This window comes from Zonotrichia albicollis, chromosome 3, assembly GCF_047830755.1.
Source record: "Zonotrichia albicollis isolate bZonAlb1 chromosome 3, bZonAlb1.hap1, whole genome shotgun sequence".
In the NCBI taxonomy this organism is placed as follows: domain Eukaryota; kingdom Metazoa; phylum Chordata; class Aves; order Passeriformes; family Passerellidae; genus Zonotrichia; species Zonotrichia albicollis.
Genome location: NC_133821.1, coordinates 49,853,384 through 49,868,173, shown reverse-complemented (window position 1 = coordinate 49,868,173; position 14,790 = coordinate 49,853,384). Strand labels below are relative to the sequence as shown.

The following is a 14,790-nucleotide window of genomic DNA, read 5'->3' as shown; positions in this document are numbered from 1 at the left end:
GTGTTGCTACTGTCTGACTTCTGATCTGACAATTTATACAATGATAACATTCTCACAATGGCCTTCTCATTTTTTAGATTTTCTGGATCCACTAGTGGGGTAGAGTTTCTGTTTCATAGTTCTGTTTCCATTGTGTTCGCAGAAACTTGTTCTAGTTTTAATTTCTCTTCCCACACACCCCACAATTGTGATCAGAATAAAATCAGTGAATAATGAACAATTAATTTTTCTTATATTCTAAATCTAATTTTTAAAGAGGCATGGTAGATAATTCACATTTTGTGATGTTAAACCAAAAAGAATATTTTGATTTTTGACTATTATATTTTTTCCTTAATTTTTGGTTGTTAATTTCTTGGATTAAGAACTAATGTTAATGCTTATATCCCAGTCATACAACTAAAGCAGCATTTATTAAAACTGAATACTTAGCTCTTTTTGGAAATTATTTTAATGAGTTTTATTATAAGGAAGATTTGGTAGTTTGGGAGACTTAGATGTGACAATATATATTATAAAATTACTCTAACATAAGGATTAAAATTTGGATACCATTCTTACCTTGTAATAGCCTGTTCTTTCATCTGTCTAGACCAAGAACTGCTGAAGCTATTTAACATCTTAATTTGTTCCAGCCAGACAACTATGGCTTCAGATTTCACAGCGAGAGCATAACTCATGAACAGCGAATCAATATTTCTATGCTCTATATGGTTAAGTAAAAATGGTTTTCATATCAGTAAGCAGATCAAAGTAATGCTTACATCTGTAGTTTTGTAGCTACCAGCACTGCAATTTTAATTGGTATTGGGATCCACAGTGAATGGCTCTTGGTCCTTCATATACACTTGCATGCATGAAGTTAACAGGTGTGTTTCTTGTTCACAGAAGGTAACTAATGCAGAAATATCTCTGGTTTAGAGGTAAATTTATTCAAAAATGATATGCATTTTTGAATAAATGGTCGGGTTTGGGGGTTTTTTGTTTGGTTGGGTTTGTGGGATTTTTGGGATGTGGATGTGTGTGTGTGCGTTCTGGTTTGGCTTTTATATTCCCCAGATTTTGCATAAAATACGTGAGGGTAGCAATCCAGCACCATCACAGAAAATATCTGAGGAAAATTGGTGGATAATTTTTCACTGTGCAGAAAATAACCTTTTGAATATGTTACTTCTTGCTTGTAATTTTATAAATACAGTGTTACCAGTGAATATTGCTAATTCTATCTTTCATTTTTCTTCAGCATAATCTGGCATAGTGCAGTTGCTATTGTTTATTTTATATTAATTTATTCTATTTTTTTCTAAAAATAATGGAAATGAAGATTTACATTCCCCTCTTCCCTAGATTTGTTCTTTGAATTTCTTAATTGTTTCATATTCTGAAATTCAATGGGGAATCACACATTCTGTGCTTTTTTTGGGAATTAAATTCCCTAATGCAAGGCTACATTTTTTATTTGTTGAGTAACTGCCTATTCACTTAGGGAAAACATAGCAATAGAATAATAACACAAAGCTGTTAGAAGACAGTCCATATTCTGTATTTGGACACTCATATTTCATATAATAAAGCATAATTGTTTTCATTTTAATTTGCCCTAGGTTTATACTGCACATATGGAGAGGGAAGAGTCCACGTTTCTGCATCTATAGCAAATGCATCTCTGTAAGTCCAGGTGAAGGCTGGCACTTTGCTCTTTTCCTTTTGTATTATGTGGCCTGGTAAGAGTAATCTAGGAGAACGGCCAAATCTGAAAAAAAATTAAAAATCTGTCCCTGAAAAATCTCAGTGAATCAGGATTACCAAACTGCATGGTTATAAAAAAAAATTGGGGGAGAGGGAAATAGTTTAGGTCATCTGAGAACTGTGTTGAAAGCTCTCAAGATTTCTAAGTGATTACAGTGGCAATATTCCCTTTATTTTCTTCTAGGACATGTAAATAAAGTCATGCATATTCTCTTGGTTCCAACAAGTGGTTCCTCAAGAGGAACATCAAATATCTCTGGAGTAATGGTAGGTAGAAAACAGCCTGTGGTAGAATACAAAAAATAAGAAGTAAATCTACTTTAGGTAAGCTAAATCTTGACTTTGTTTTCAATAAAAGTGACTGTTGAATGCTACTTATTATCTAAATAGGTTATCTGAGTACTAGCAACTTTGGTGCAGTGCTGTTGTGGCAAATTCTGGTTTTCAATGAAAGATAAGATTGTGAGCCCTATGGGGGACCTCAAATGTACATTATCTGAGCTGCCAGCATCCTTTGAGGTGAAAATAATTTCAGACAGCTAAATGCCTTTATGTGTGTGAGGACTGTTACATTTTGGCCTGAGAGAAAATAACACTGGTAACTAAAAGGGCTTTTTCTGCCCTTTTTTTTGTTGCTTAATGTTGCTATAGGGCTCAACACTCTCAGTCTTTAAACATATTTATTTTCTGTTTTTTCTCTCTTATTTCTCTTTCTTCCTTTGTCCTAGTTTTCATAACTGCTCTTCCCAACAAGACAATCCTTCTATCTGCTTCAGCACTGTGATGAAAGCCATGTTAAGGTACTCCTGACATCTGTCCCTGGTGGCTCAGCACCAAACACAATTGTGCACACACTTGATCATGTGTGATAAAATGCTATGCTTTTCTTCAGCTCCAGCCTCAGGTTTGATTAAGGTCAAAGTTAAATTTAGCAGAATACTGTGAAGCGGGAAATATATTTACAAAGATTCTGTCTTGCTGTAAAATATGTTAAACATGATAAAATATATATGTGATGAATCTTGGTTATTTTCCCATGGAAATATAAAGTAAATTGACCCTCATTACTCTTGAGGGCTTGTGTAAATTCCTGTTGCCAGGTCTTAGCTGCAGGGAGTTCTGGCTTCGTCATCTTGTATGATTTATAGGACAAATTCTGTGGTAGCGATGAAAACATATAATAACATTAGCTGGCAAAAAATTCTCCCTTTTCTTTTTTCAGATTTTGGGTTTTAATCATAGCTCTTATCACCCCAGTGATGTGTCTATGTGGGTAATAATGTTGTAGTACCAGAATTAAATGTACACAGAGCAGACTCAGTACTGCTCAGTACAGACTCAGGGAAAGAAGTCCAGATGCTGGCTGGTTTCCTTCCAGTTCTGACATCTGCAATTTCTAGTGAAGAAAACAGTACCATATTCAAGACTCTGAATGTCTCCACTGTTCAAAGGGGCTACGCAGGTTTGTATCTTATGTGTGGCTTTGGTTATACAATCTTGACAGAGTTACTTCTGAGTCAGCCCTTTCAAAAAAAAAAAAAAAAAACAGAGGAGATATTTGCAACTCTGAGAGTGAATATATGCCTTCACAAAATTATAGAGACTCAACATATTTATGAAGTTTTTTTAATAAGTAAGCACTAATAAAGAGTACAGGGAAAGATAGATATTCTAAAGAGTGTCTGAACTGCACATGTTTACTTTGATGACAGGTCTGATATCCCTGGAAGAACAGTGAACTAGAAACTGAATGTGACCACAAACTATTAAGAAAAACTCCATTCAACCAAGAAAGTATTTCAGCCATGCAGTAGAGTAATAGCTTCCATGACTACTCTACATTTAGGGGAGAAGATGTTTGACATGTTTAAAGAGGTTTGGCTTTCTCATCTGAATTTTCCATTACACTCGATAAAAAGTTGACAGATCAATTTTATTTAGGGAACAATTTGTATGGAGTTTCATTGAAAATTACTATGAGAAATTTTTTTCTTAGGCAAGAGTACTGTATATTGTGAGAAATTCTGAATGTACTGCGCATGACAAAGAAAGACTTCACTGTTTTCTGCCATTCTGTAGCAGTTGCACGAGTATATTGGGCTATTGCTGTCACTTATAAAGCAAGAAAATAGCTATCTGGAACCAATGAGAAAAAAACTTACTTGGTTTGTTATTGAATTTTTGTTTTTCTATTTTTGATTAAAGATAATTGAAGACGCAGTACATGAAAGGCTAGATGAGAAGTTTTGTTTCAAAAGCACATTTTTGTACACATTTGTCTTCAACAAATTAAAATGCTCAGCCCAGCCTTTTGGTGGTTTGATTACCTCTTGACCTTGTCAGATCCAGACAACCTGAATGACAATGAGCTGTCACTTCACCCTAGTGATTACGTCATATTGCTGGAAGTTAAGGGTACCAAAATCTCTCCTTTGTACAGCAGTTTGCCAGTTTTGTTGTTATTCTTATATTATCCCTATCCATCTATCCAAAACAATGTCCAGGAATCCCATCCAAACTCAGTGATCTTCTAACTCTGTACAAAATATGTGAGGTATATAAGAAATGGGTTGTAGTGGAAATGCTAAAAGAGATGTAATGTCCTCCAAGTACCTGAAGAAACCAGAGCAGAAATGTACTTAGACTCTGAAGAAGTAACAGGAAGACACTAGCAATATAATTTCTAAAAAAAAAAGGAAGATAGGAAGATATTCTATGCAATTCTGGTTTGATGTTAGATGAAATCACCTGAGAAAGATAAATACAAATGAACTGTCTTGTGTTAGGACTTAAAAGACTTCCTGGGCTGTACGGCTTTGTGGTATTGATAGACAACTCTGAAAAATTCATTTCATGCTTATCTACTGCAGCAAAATCATTGATTGAATTGCTAAAAAAGGTAAAAACTGGGTTGCAGGAATGCCAACACAACATGAGGTGCAGCTACGTAAAGGTTTGTGTATTCTGATATTGTTTTATCTGTGACCTTGTCTTGTGGTTCCTTCCTCATGGGAGCAGGAGCTGTGATCTCACACTGATTGCCAGATGGCAGCAGGAAGCCCAGAGCGCATGTACTGACAAACAGCGGGGGAAAACCAGCTGCACAGAGTGATTGCACACTGCCAGCAAAGAGGCACTGAGCTGGAGCCCAGAGAGAGCACTGAGATACCTGCCAAGTCAGAAAACACAGGTGGGAGCAAGGGTCTGCACTTCTTTTCCAAATGACACAAGAAAAAATGGACAAGTTTTGACATGTGCACATAACCAGGACAAGTAGCTGTGAACTTGCTGTGCTCCTTATTACTCTCTGTAATAGAAAATTTCCAAATAGGCTAATTATGCAAGTTATATGATTTTGTATGCACATGCATAGGGCTACATTTTCTGATAGTTAAACGAGCCCCAGAGAGCAGCAGGGCTCATTTGTGAAGCACTGAATAAAACCCTAACAATCTCCTGTCTGTGAAGTGAAAGTCCTTTTCTTATCAGTCTTTGGTCAGACAGCAACTTTGTCCTATCAACTGACACTTTTGTCAGGTTGTTATTGTAAACAAATAAATTTGTTTATTGTGTCAGGGATTCCAGGAAGATAATGTTTGTGAAGGTGAAAACAGGCCTGGCAAAAATAGAAAAATGTCCTTATTTTTCCTAATAGGGCACCTCACACTCATCAATTCATACTGAAGTAGCCTTTTCCTTTTTTGTAAACCTTGTCTTGCTTCTCCACAAATGCACAGAGAAAACGAAGAGAACCAGAGATGTCGAAGGGAAAGCTTTCATCCATTCTGCACCCTTTTTCTGTGTTTCCATTTGGTTATCCACAACTTATTCTGATGTCTTGAATCCTCATTGCTGTTGTATGTGTTATTCCCCTGTTGCTCCCGCCTCCAGGAACATCCAGATGATGTGCTGTCATGTGCAAGACTATTTTTCTTATTGCGTGTTTTGGTAGTCTGTTATTTTTTTGCAGACAGCAGTTCCCAGAGTTTCTAATTGGCTTCTACTAACATAAAGGATGTGTCTTTCCTTGAGCTGCTCAGGTATTTCTGTTTGGTTCTGTAAATGTCACCAGGTTTGATCAAGCAGAAAGAAGCATGTGACACTGGAGTGGTATTGCTGTCATCTGGAGGGGAGACTTAGTTCCCTGGAAGACGTGGTGCATGAAGATATTGCAAGTTTTTTAAAATCTTCTGGTGCTTGACACCTGCAGTCTGCCTGGAAACAAGTCTTTAATGCTATTAGAGAAAAAAGATTTCTTTTTGCTTTATTACTTTTTTTTAAAATGTGAATTTTATACTGTTGGAAAACCATCACACTGACTCCATTATAGCTAGAGAAGAAGTCTGGGGTAGGGCAGAGGAGGGAAAATGCAGCCATCCCAGAGATTCCAGAAAGAGTGGTTTAGGAATGCTTTGGGGAGATCATTTGCCTTCTGGAAAAATTCTCCATTTTCACTCAGCTGCTTTACCTAGACTATAGCTGGCAATTTCCCCTTGTCCTTTACCTTTGGGGCTGACCTACAGGTCGCAAAGAATGAACCCCAAAGGTTTATGTGCTTGGTCAGGCACAAACCCCTGCTGCATGTGCAGCTGTCAGCACTGCCCAGCTGGGAGAGCACACCTGTAATTGCCCATTTGTGGCCAAGGAGGCAGCAGGAGGGAAAACTCTTGACTGCCTGAAGCTTTCTCTTTGTCCATGAGTCAGATTCTGGCTTCATTTCTCTGATGAGAGAAGAAGTGGAGAAGGAGCTCCCACTGCTTTTGTGCCCATCCCACTCGATATCAACCTAAAGTTTTATGCTATTCTAAGTGCTGATTCAGGCTGGATTTCAACCCATCGCCTAAAGGAAAAGAAGTTGTTTCTTTCTAGTACAAATTTTTGGAGCCTTTTCTTTTGTTTTCCTTTTCTTCTCACTTAGGCAGCCAATACAACTTGAGATAAGAAATTAAGAATTGATTTTGCCAAGAATTTGCACATTTCCTTAAAACTGAAGACTAATGCAACCTAGACATGTGAAGAGAACCAGACTGCTCTTATGCTTGTAAAATTTGTAAGCACAGTCTTCATTGGCTAAAAACTAGGTGCATGGAAACTTTTTGACCATGAGCAGTCTAAATTGAGTCTTTACATTGAATATCAGGATGGATTATTTTAATAATGAGTAATACAATCATACTCTTCCTGGCACACGTGTAACCCCCACAGATTTAGCTACATTTCTTCAAGTGTGACCAATGGAAATTTTCACAGCAATGCTGTTGTTCCAAAGGACAGACCATGCCTAACTTTTCTATTATCTTATCTGATTCTGCAGGATTAGTCAGATAGAGCTTTGCCCCTAGGGCAGGCTTACTAGACAGGATGTACGTCTGGCAGGGTTTTGATGAGAAAAGCAATTTTGTTTTGTGTTGGTCATTTTCTTGAGTTCCTAATAGTAGTTTAAATTGTTCAAATTTTTTCAGGTTTGAAGCTCAGTTGTTTGGAAGTTGTTTTCCAGTACTGAAAAACTGTACCAGTCCAGTATAATCTTCTCAAAGAAGAGATAACTAACCTCTTTGGTAGCTGATTGAAACACAGAGAGGCTGCAGGAGTTGCTTCAAGACTTCTCACTATTCTTTTCAATGTTGCTTTGCCCAGAAAATCAGCAAAAGTAGCTTTTGTTGAAATGGAATAATTACAGCTTTCAAACTTCACATGTCTTTTAATAAGACTTCTCATGTTCTTCCCTCATAAGCTGGAAGGAAGAAACTGGTGGTGCTGAGGGAAGCAGGGTAAAAGTGGGAGCACTTGTAATCCCCTATTGCCCATTATCCTGTCAGGATATTGAAGGAGGAGACAAGATAGGAGACATGATGTTTCAAAAGTGAGCAACTAATGAAAAACTCATGGCTCCCAGGAGTGGGAGTCCAGTGTTGGAGTGAAGAGTATCTTTTACAAGGACTTCAGTACTTGCAGAGCACCCAGGGTTAAGTGTTCATTTAAAAAGACTACTGGGTAAAATAATTTTTTTTCCTTTTAAATAAGTAGTGCATAAACTAATGTAAACGAAAATAATTAATCCTCTACAAAGCCTACTTCAACAGTGCTTTAGCATGATTCCTCATTTGTTAGTAAATTAATGCTAAAATTGACATAACTGAATTCAGTTGCAGAGCCTGGGCTTCTATTTTGCATTTTTTTTGTTCTTGATAGTTTTTGTATCTGTTTGTAATTATATCTAGTTGGATTTGTTGGTGGGGTTTTTTTGTTTTTTGGTTGTTTTTTTTTTTTTTTGTTGGTTTTTTTTTTTTTTTGAGAAAGAGAAAATCCTTCTTTCAGACTGTATTTCTTATTATTTTCATCTCCCTCCAAATCCTCCCCCTTCATTTATAGGTCTCATGCCCCAAGAAGCCAAACAATTTATCTCCAGCTTTCTAATACAGACATTTTCTCTGGCTAAATTAGAGGAAGCATTTTTACAGTAATCAGCAACAAATTGTATAGCAAAATTCCCTCTGTTATTGAATTGCATACCCCAAATGTTCAAGGACATCTGGTACAATTAACACCCTCCTTCTAAGAAGAGGATGAAAGTGCTACTTCCTGCTCAGTGTCTCTTCTTTATTGCTCCTAGCTACAAGGACATGTGTGGCAACTTCTCATATCTACTCATGAAGATGAGATGCTTTATCACAAAAGCCACCAGAACCCCAACAAACTATACTGTGTTATACCCAAAGTCATCTGGGTGGCCCAATGAACCACTAATCTCAAACTGCCCTTTCTTTTTTTTCAGTGCATTACCAGTGCAGAATGCCCCACTTTTTCTCACCAGCTCAAATGTTCTTTTGACTGTATCAACTGTAAAAAATGCACTTCTTGTACAAAAAGGGGAAATTCAAATGCCAGTTTTGTCCCAGAGTTTCATTTCCTTCTTTAGGGCAGACTTCTGACATACATGTGAGACTTGGCTAAGAACAGCAGTAGGAACGGGGGATGTTGACACCCTTTTGCCAAGATATGCTCCCCCATTCTTCTCTTCATCCTGAAAGCACTGAATGCAAATGAATTTCTATCAAAATAATTTTTATTCCTCACTGCATCACCTTTGTTCAATCCTCACTGAAAATGTGCACACAGAGACTGTTTCTTCATTTAGTTGCCATAACTTTGTATCATGCCCATCAGGAATATGGTTTTGGAAGGGGAAGAAAGGCAATCATCTCTGTCATAAGAAAAGTGGAGGGGTCAATATTGAGTGAATTTCAAAACATCACCTTTCTCCACACACTGCTGTATCTAGTCAAGTGTCACCCTGGCGCAAAGACAAGGTTGGTGTTGGCTGATGGTTTGCTAGATTTCACTCAGATGTCTGTTGCCTTCAGCATCCTGTTGGAGGTGTGTCTCAGGGAGAGAGAAAAGCAATAGTCTTGCTTTATAGTTATGTTAGTTGAACTGTGAGGGCTTTTGGTTTTTTTTTTTTAATTTGTTTTTGTTTTGTTTTGTTTTTTTCAAGGGGAGGAGTGGTCTTTAGTTGCTGGGTTTTTTTTTTTTTTTTTTTTTTTTTCTCCTCCCCAGGTTTTAAAGATATGTAGGAACTACTTCCCCTAAGTAAAGGCCAGGACCTCCAGACATCCACTTTAGGGCAAGGAGAGTGTTTTGCTTCAGACCTGATTTGAGAAGCTAAAGGAAGTGGAGGAAAAGCTGTGACTCATTAAGTTAATACAGCCTAGGAGTTATCAGAAAATTATCTTTTCATTGGGCTTTCTGAAACTAGTGTATCCCTTGCTGAAAAATTCATCAGTATCTCTGTGTTAGTACAAAAGAAAGTCTGTTGAAAAATTCTTCCAGATATTTATAGAGTTTGTATTCCATCTTCTTCCCAGTTTAGAGCAATTAAAGAAATTTAGATCTGTATAAAATTAATGCGTACTGAGAAGTTGGGTTTCTCATAATCTTAATGTTGTTTATTAATTATTGTTATTCAAAATTCTTATGGGACATAAAAGGTAATGGTATTTCATCTAAGAAGAGTTTGGATATTATGACATTGCAGAAGGTTTAAGTACATAAGCAAGAGTTCAACTGCTAACAGATTCTACCAGTGTCTGAGAAAATGAAATTGATTGGCAAGTTACCAAGAAAAATCTGTATCTGTAAGTCAAATGCAAAGACTAAACAGAATCAAAAAGAATTTGGCATTTTCTTCTATCTTACTTGTGAATATACTAAGAGCTGGATAAGTTATCATTTAATCTTTTATAAGTGTATTTTGAAAGATATTTTAATAAGCTACCATTATAAATGATAAGAGACATGAGATAGATAGGAATGGCTGCTTCTTGATGGTTATTGATGGGCCCAGAAGAGCTACATACACAAATGATTGTGAGCAAGATTTAAAGAGGCTCTAAATTTAGAGGTATAACAGAGTAAACTGAAAATGGTATCTCATACTTAATGTCTTCATAGGCAAGAGTAAAAGTAAATATAATGCTGACAAAGTGAACCTTGGTATTCTTCTGTTCATTGATGAAAATCCCTTGAATCAGATTTATATCTGCTTGATGCCATACCCCAAGACCCAGGTGTTCTGAGGCATGGAGAGGGATGCTTGCTTTCCCCTTTAGTGGAGCTGGCTGCAACAGTCACGCTCCAAGTTTTGTTGTACAGCTGATTAAACGTGTCATTTTCTTACTCGGTATGAGGCTGTATCCTGCCTTCTGCTCCATTTCTTCCAGAAATCCAACATTAATAAAATGTTCTGAGAGGAGATAAAACCTGAAACGATCAATGGGAAGATCAGAGGTATTATCACATAGGCAGTGGAAGATTTTATGCCCAGAGGACCACTCTGATTTTGTCACCAGACTGCACAGCACAGACAATGCAACTCTCTAAATGGCTGAACTAGACTTGCTGTGACGTCTCCAATTTATATACCCATTAGTTATGCTTTCTCCTTCAGACTCAGGAATTTTTTTCTCATCACCACTTGAATTTTCTTTCTCTTTAATGTTTGTTCCCCAATTTGCTTTGACAGCCTCTGATAGATAAGGGTTTTAAAATACAATGCTATTGTAAATATGAACTAACCCCACAGCCAGGCAGGATTATGGATGAGATTTCTGGTTTGTAAACTCCATTATTTCAAAGTGTGTCTGCAGATGCTATGGGAAAGTGAAAAATGTAGAGAGATGAATGCCAGGGACTGGAAGTGCTGATGCCATTAGGTAGGGGCAGGCAATAATTTTCTTTCTCTTTTTCACTCTGCCAAACATTCTTTGAGATAGACTGTCCCCAGTCTGAAGCTGAGTATTACTAAGAGTGGTCTGAAAATTCTCCAAAGAATAACCAGGTTTTCTGCCCCTTTCTTAATTACCTCAGTTTTTAGAAAATGCAGTCAGTTGCCTAGACCTTTCAAAGGTAAAAAGTCAAGCCTCAAGCACATGGCAAGCCTTAGGTCTCACCAGCAGGCCTCTGCTTATGTTCCAGGGGACAGTTGAAATTGAGTTCTGCTGAACAGGTTGATAAGGCCTGCTTGATCAACTTCTATTTTCATGCCTAAACATTACTTACTGAGGTATTTCTCCTGGAATGTACCCAATTTTGATGGTCAAAGACAAATGAAGTAATCACAGAACCTGTAAGTGGTTTTTTTTTTCCTTATTTCCCAAACTGCCTAGATGATGCTGAGCTTGTTAGAAGACTTTGGATGGTTCCCTCCTTCAGTGCCTGATCTTGAAGGGAGTACTCAGCATCTTTTCATAATTTTCTCTTCTGCACTCTATTAATAACGAACACTGATTTTTTCACTCAGCTTCTGGTTTTTTTGTTTCACATAGAAATTTTGCTCTGTCTGTTTCTTCAGTCATAGTAAAAAAATGCCTTGTTTGTTTATTTTCTTAGGCTTCTTTTCTATTTTTTTCTGTTGTTTTTGGGTGGGTTTTTTTGTTTTTTGTTTTTTCTGTTTGTTTTTTTTTATTTTATTTTTAAGTGTATAGCATTGGAGACATTTCTCTTGAGCTGAATTCTGGTAAAAGCTAAAGCTAAATCAGGCTAAAATGGAAGATTTGTCTCTTTGAATAGTACATTTTCTTGGGAGTTATTATAGGTAAAATTCCTCCTGTACTTTTCAGCTACTCTGAGTGTTTTATTGACATTTTTCTGTAGACGAGTAGCTTTATTACTCATATTTGGTGGGAAATCTGAGAATAGGGGGGAATGTTATGAAGAAGACAACAGCAGGCAAGAATCAAGTAAATCACGAGAAATTAAATTCTCTGTAAATTGCATTGTATTAGTGTATGTGTCTTTCTTTCAACCTGAGTTTCAACATTCAGTCTAGAGAGAGTTCATTTTTCCCTTTTCCAACTGTATCGCCAGAATTCCTTAAAGAAACGTCTTGTTTTCACAGCCTGAATGCAAGTGACTGCTTTTGTAATCAGTTTTCCTGCCAGTGGGCTATGACTGGCCCAGTCCACTAAATTTTATTGATACAAATTTTATTGATTTCAGTATGACTGTCCATATGAGCCAGGACTGTAGATCAAAGCATAAAAATACTGTGTGACAGGTGCATTCAGCCTGTTCAATGGCCTCCTGTTTGTTCCCACACACTGTTTGGCAGTGTACTGACAATTCTTGATCTGGTCACAGATATCAAGTACCTGCAGTTTTGTATTGTGCTGGAGTTGTGCTTTAAGGCTTGATGATAATCAGTATTGAGCAGATTGGAATACTGTTTGGGAATGGCATTGTAGTTACTCCTTTCTCCCTTCCCTGCACTTCCAGTGAGTTAATGCCTCTTCAGATGCTTCAGCATACGGTGCACAATTTTGAGCATATGTAGGAAACTGATGTTTCATATGTATTTGAGTCGTGATTTTTCCCTCTGCACTGTCTTTATACATTCATTATCACCTGATGTGTGTTTTAATGATGTAAGTGATAATTTGGCAATGGAGAGGTACAGCAAGATGCAGAGTAAAAAAATTCTATCATCTTTATGCCCCTGTGTCTCTTTCATTCATCTCTTATCCTAAGATTTCCATGAGGATTGAGAATAATAATGACATCTAAGAATCTAACATAAACAAGACTGCAATAGTGCTTTGTTCCCTCTTTGTTTTACAAAGAGAGGGTATGTAATGGCTGAGCTGAAAGACTCTCAGAATGGAGGAGAAATGGTTTGTTCTTAGCTCGTTAGATTATTTCAGCAGCTGAATTTCTTATGAGTGCAATAAAAACTGTAATTAAACATAAAATGGGAGGAACAATTCAAGCTGTTGCAATCTTGTAAAAAACAATCCTAATTATCTTACTGTTCCTGGCCTCTGTTTGGCTGCAGATTTCCTTTTCTTGTTTTTTTTAGTCCCCCATCCCCATTTCCTTCTCTTGTTCCCATGCATGCTCTATGTTACACTCTAATACTGTTTTGCATTTCTGCAATGACAGAAGTACAGAGAACTTCAGAATTCAGAGGTGCCTTGGAAGGTTTAATATTATTGCACAGATCATTGTTACTCAAAGCACAGAGCAGCATGACTGACAAATCTGGCTCAAGAGTGATTTGAACAATTTTTTGTTGCAGTGATGATTATGGCATGGAACATTATGTAGCTCATTTAGGATGCTTATATTTATGAGAATTTTATTATTGTTTAGAGCAGTTTTTAAAGTTTTAGAAGGAAAAATATAGTTCTCATTTCTGGATTTCAATTAGAGTAAATAATGTTAATGGTTTACTTTTCTGCCCTTGTAGCCACTACTTAAAACTGGTGCCCCATTCCTCACAGGAGAACTGGATGGTTTTGTTAAATATCTTCCTTTTTTAAGGTGTCAGAATAAGGTGTTTCCTTACTTTAATGACCAGCCTAGGGATAAATTCTCTTACTAACCTCAGTCCAAAGAGTTCCCAGTTCTTAGTTCTGAATGCTTAACCCTTGCTTTGAATATTAATTCAATTTTGTCTTGAACTTGAGGAACACAAAGTTGCAAAAAATTAGATGTCTTTGGGGCAACCTGAGGATGCTAAGACTTGGGTTGTGGATAAGAAATGAAGGTCTGGAGATCAAATGAAAGTCTGGAGATCATTTCCCTTGTTTTAATAATTTGTGATGATCATAGCATGCAAATATCCCCTTTCAGGTGGAAGGGGTATGCTTCCAGCCCTTCCAATTTTGCCAGAGTATAAATCAGCCTAGCTTTTAGGCTGTCCTGGTTGTCCTAATTTTGTCCTAATTGTTTTTCTTTTTTTTTTTTTTTTTTTTTTTTCCTGCCTCTTTGCCTGCTGTTTTTGTGGCTAGTCAAGACAACATTTTGCCCACACATTTTCTTTTTCTGGTTGTCCAGTCCTTATCCTGTTGGCTGTGAGTGATAGACCATCTCTGGCTCCCTGAAAACTATCCTGTACACTGGGTTTCAAGATTTGCTGAAACAGGTGTTAAAGAATATTGAGACTGTATTAAAAACTAGATTGATGGTACAGTAAATTTGCAGAGTCTTAAAATATCTCCTTCCAGGCAGTAGATTCTGTGTTCAGCAGTTCTGTCTTTGCAGCTTGTCTGTCTCAGGGGCCATCCACATGGGGATGTCTGACAGGGGAAGTATGAACATCAATACATTTTGAAGGGGCTGGCATATTGAAACCAATGAAAATTAAATCTCCCTGAAGACCACAAAGAACCCATTTAGTTAAAAGCACATCAGCCAGAGGGGAAAAAAGATTATGTGACAAGGTTCTCTAGAAGGAAACACAGAGAACGAGTAAGGTCAATTGAAATTGCAACCAGCAGTGTTGATACAGGCCTGGACCTTATGCACAGGTAGACTGTCTGAAAGGGCTACAGTTAATATTCTAATGGATTTGTGGGACACCTTATTGAATTTGCAGTGGATTTTTAAACTGAATGTTCTTTTTCAGCCTCATGAATAGAGTGATAACACTGCTTCTGCACTGCTGAGGGTCATCTTTGCTTATTCACATCTTCTGCTTTCTGGGTGGTATTTTCAGGCACTTGAAATTCTCTCTTTTGGAAATATCTTTAGATAAAACAATAG

General features: G+C 37.2%; 1 long non-coding RNA gene across 1 annotated transcript; it reads left to right on the top strand.

Annotated features, from left to right (window-relative positions):
* Window positions 1-1,427: 1,427 nt before the first annotated feature.
* Window positions 1,428-2,551, top strand: LOC113459220 (uncharacterized). Its single transcript, XR_003380264.2, has 3 exons — window positions 1,428-1,668; window positions 1,934-2,016; window positions 2,478-2,551. It is a non-coding gene; the product is annotated as an uncharacterized LOC113459220 (long non-coding RNA).
* The last annotated feature ends 12,239 nt before the right edge of the window (window positions 2,552-14,790 follow it).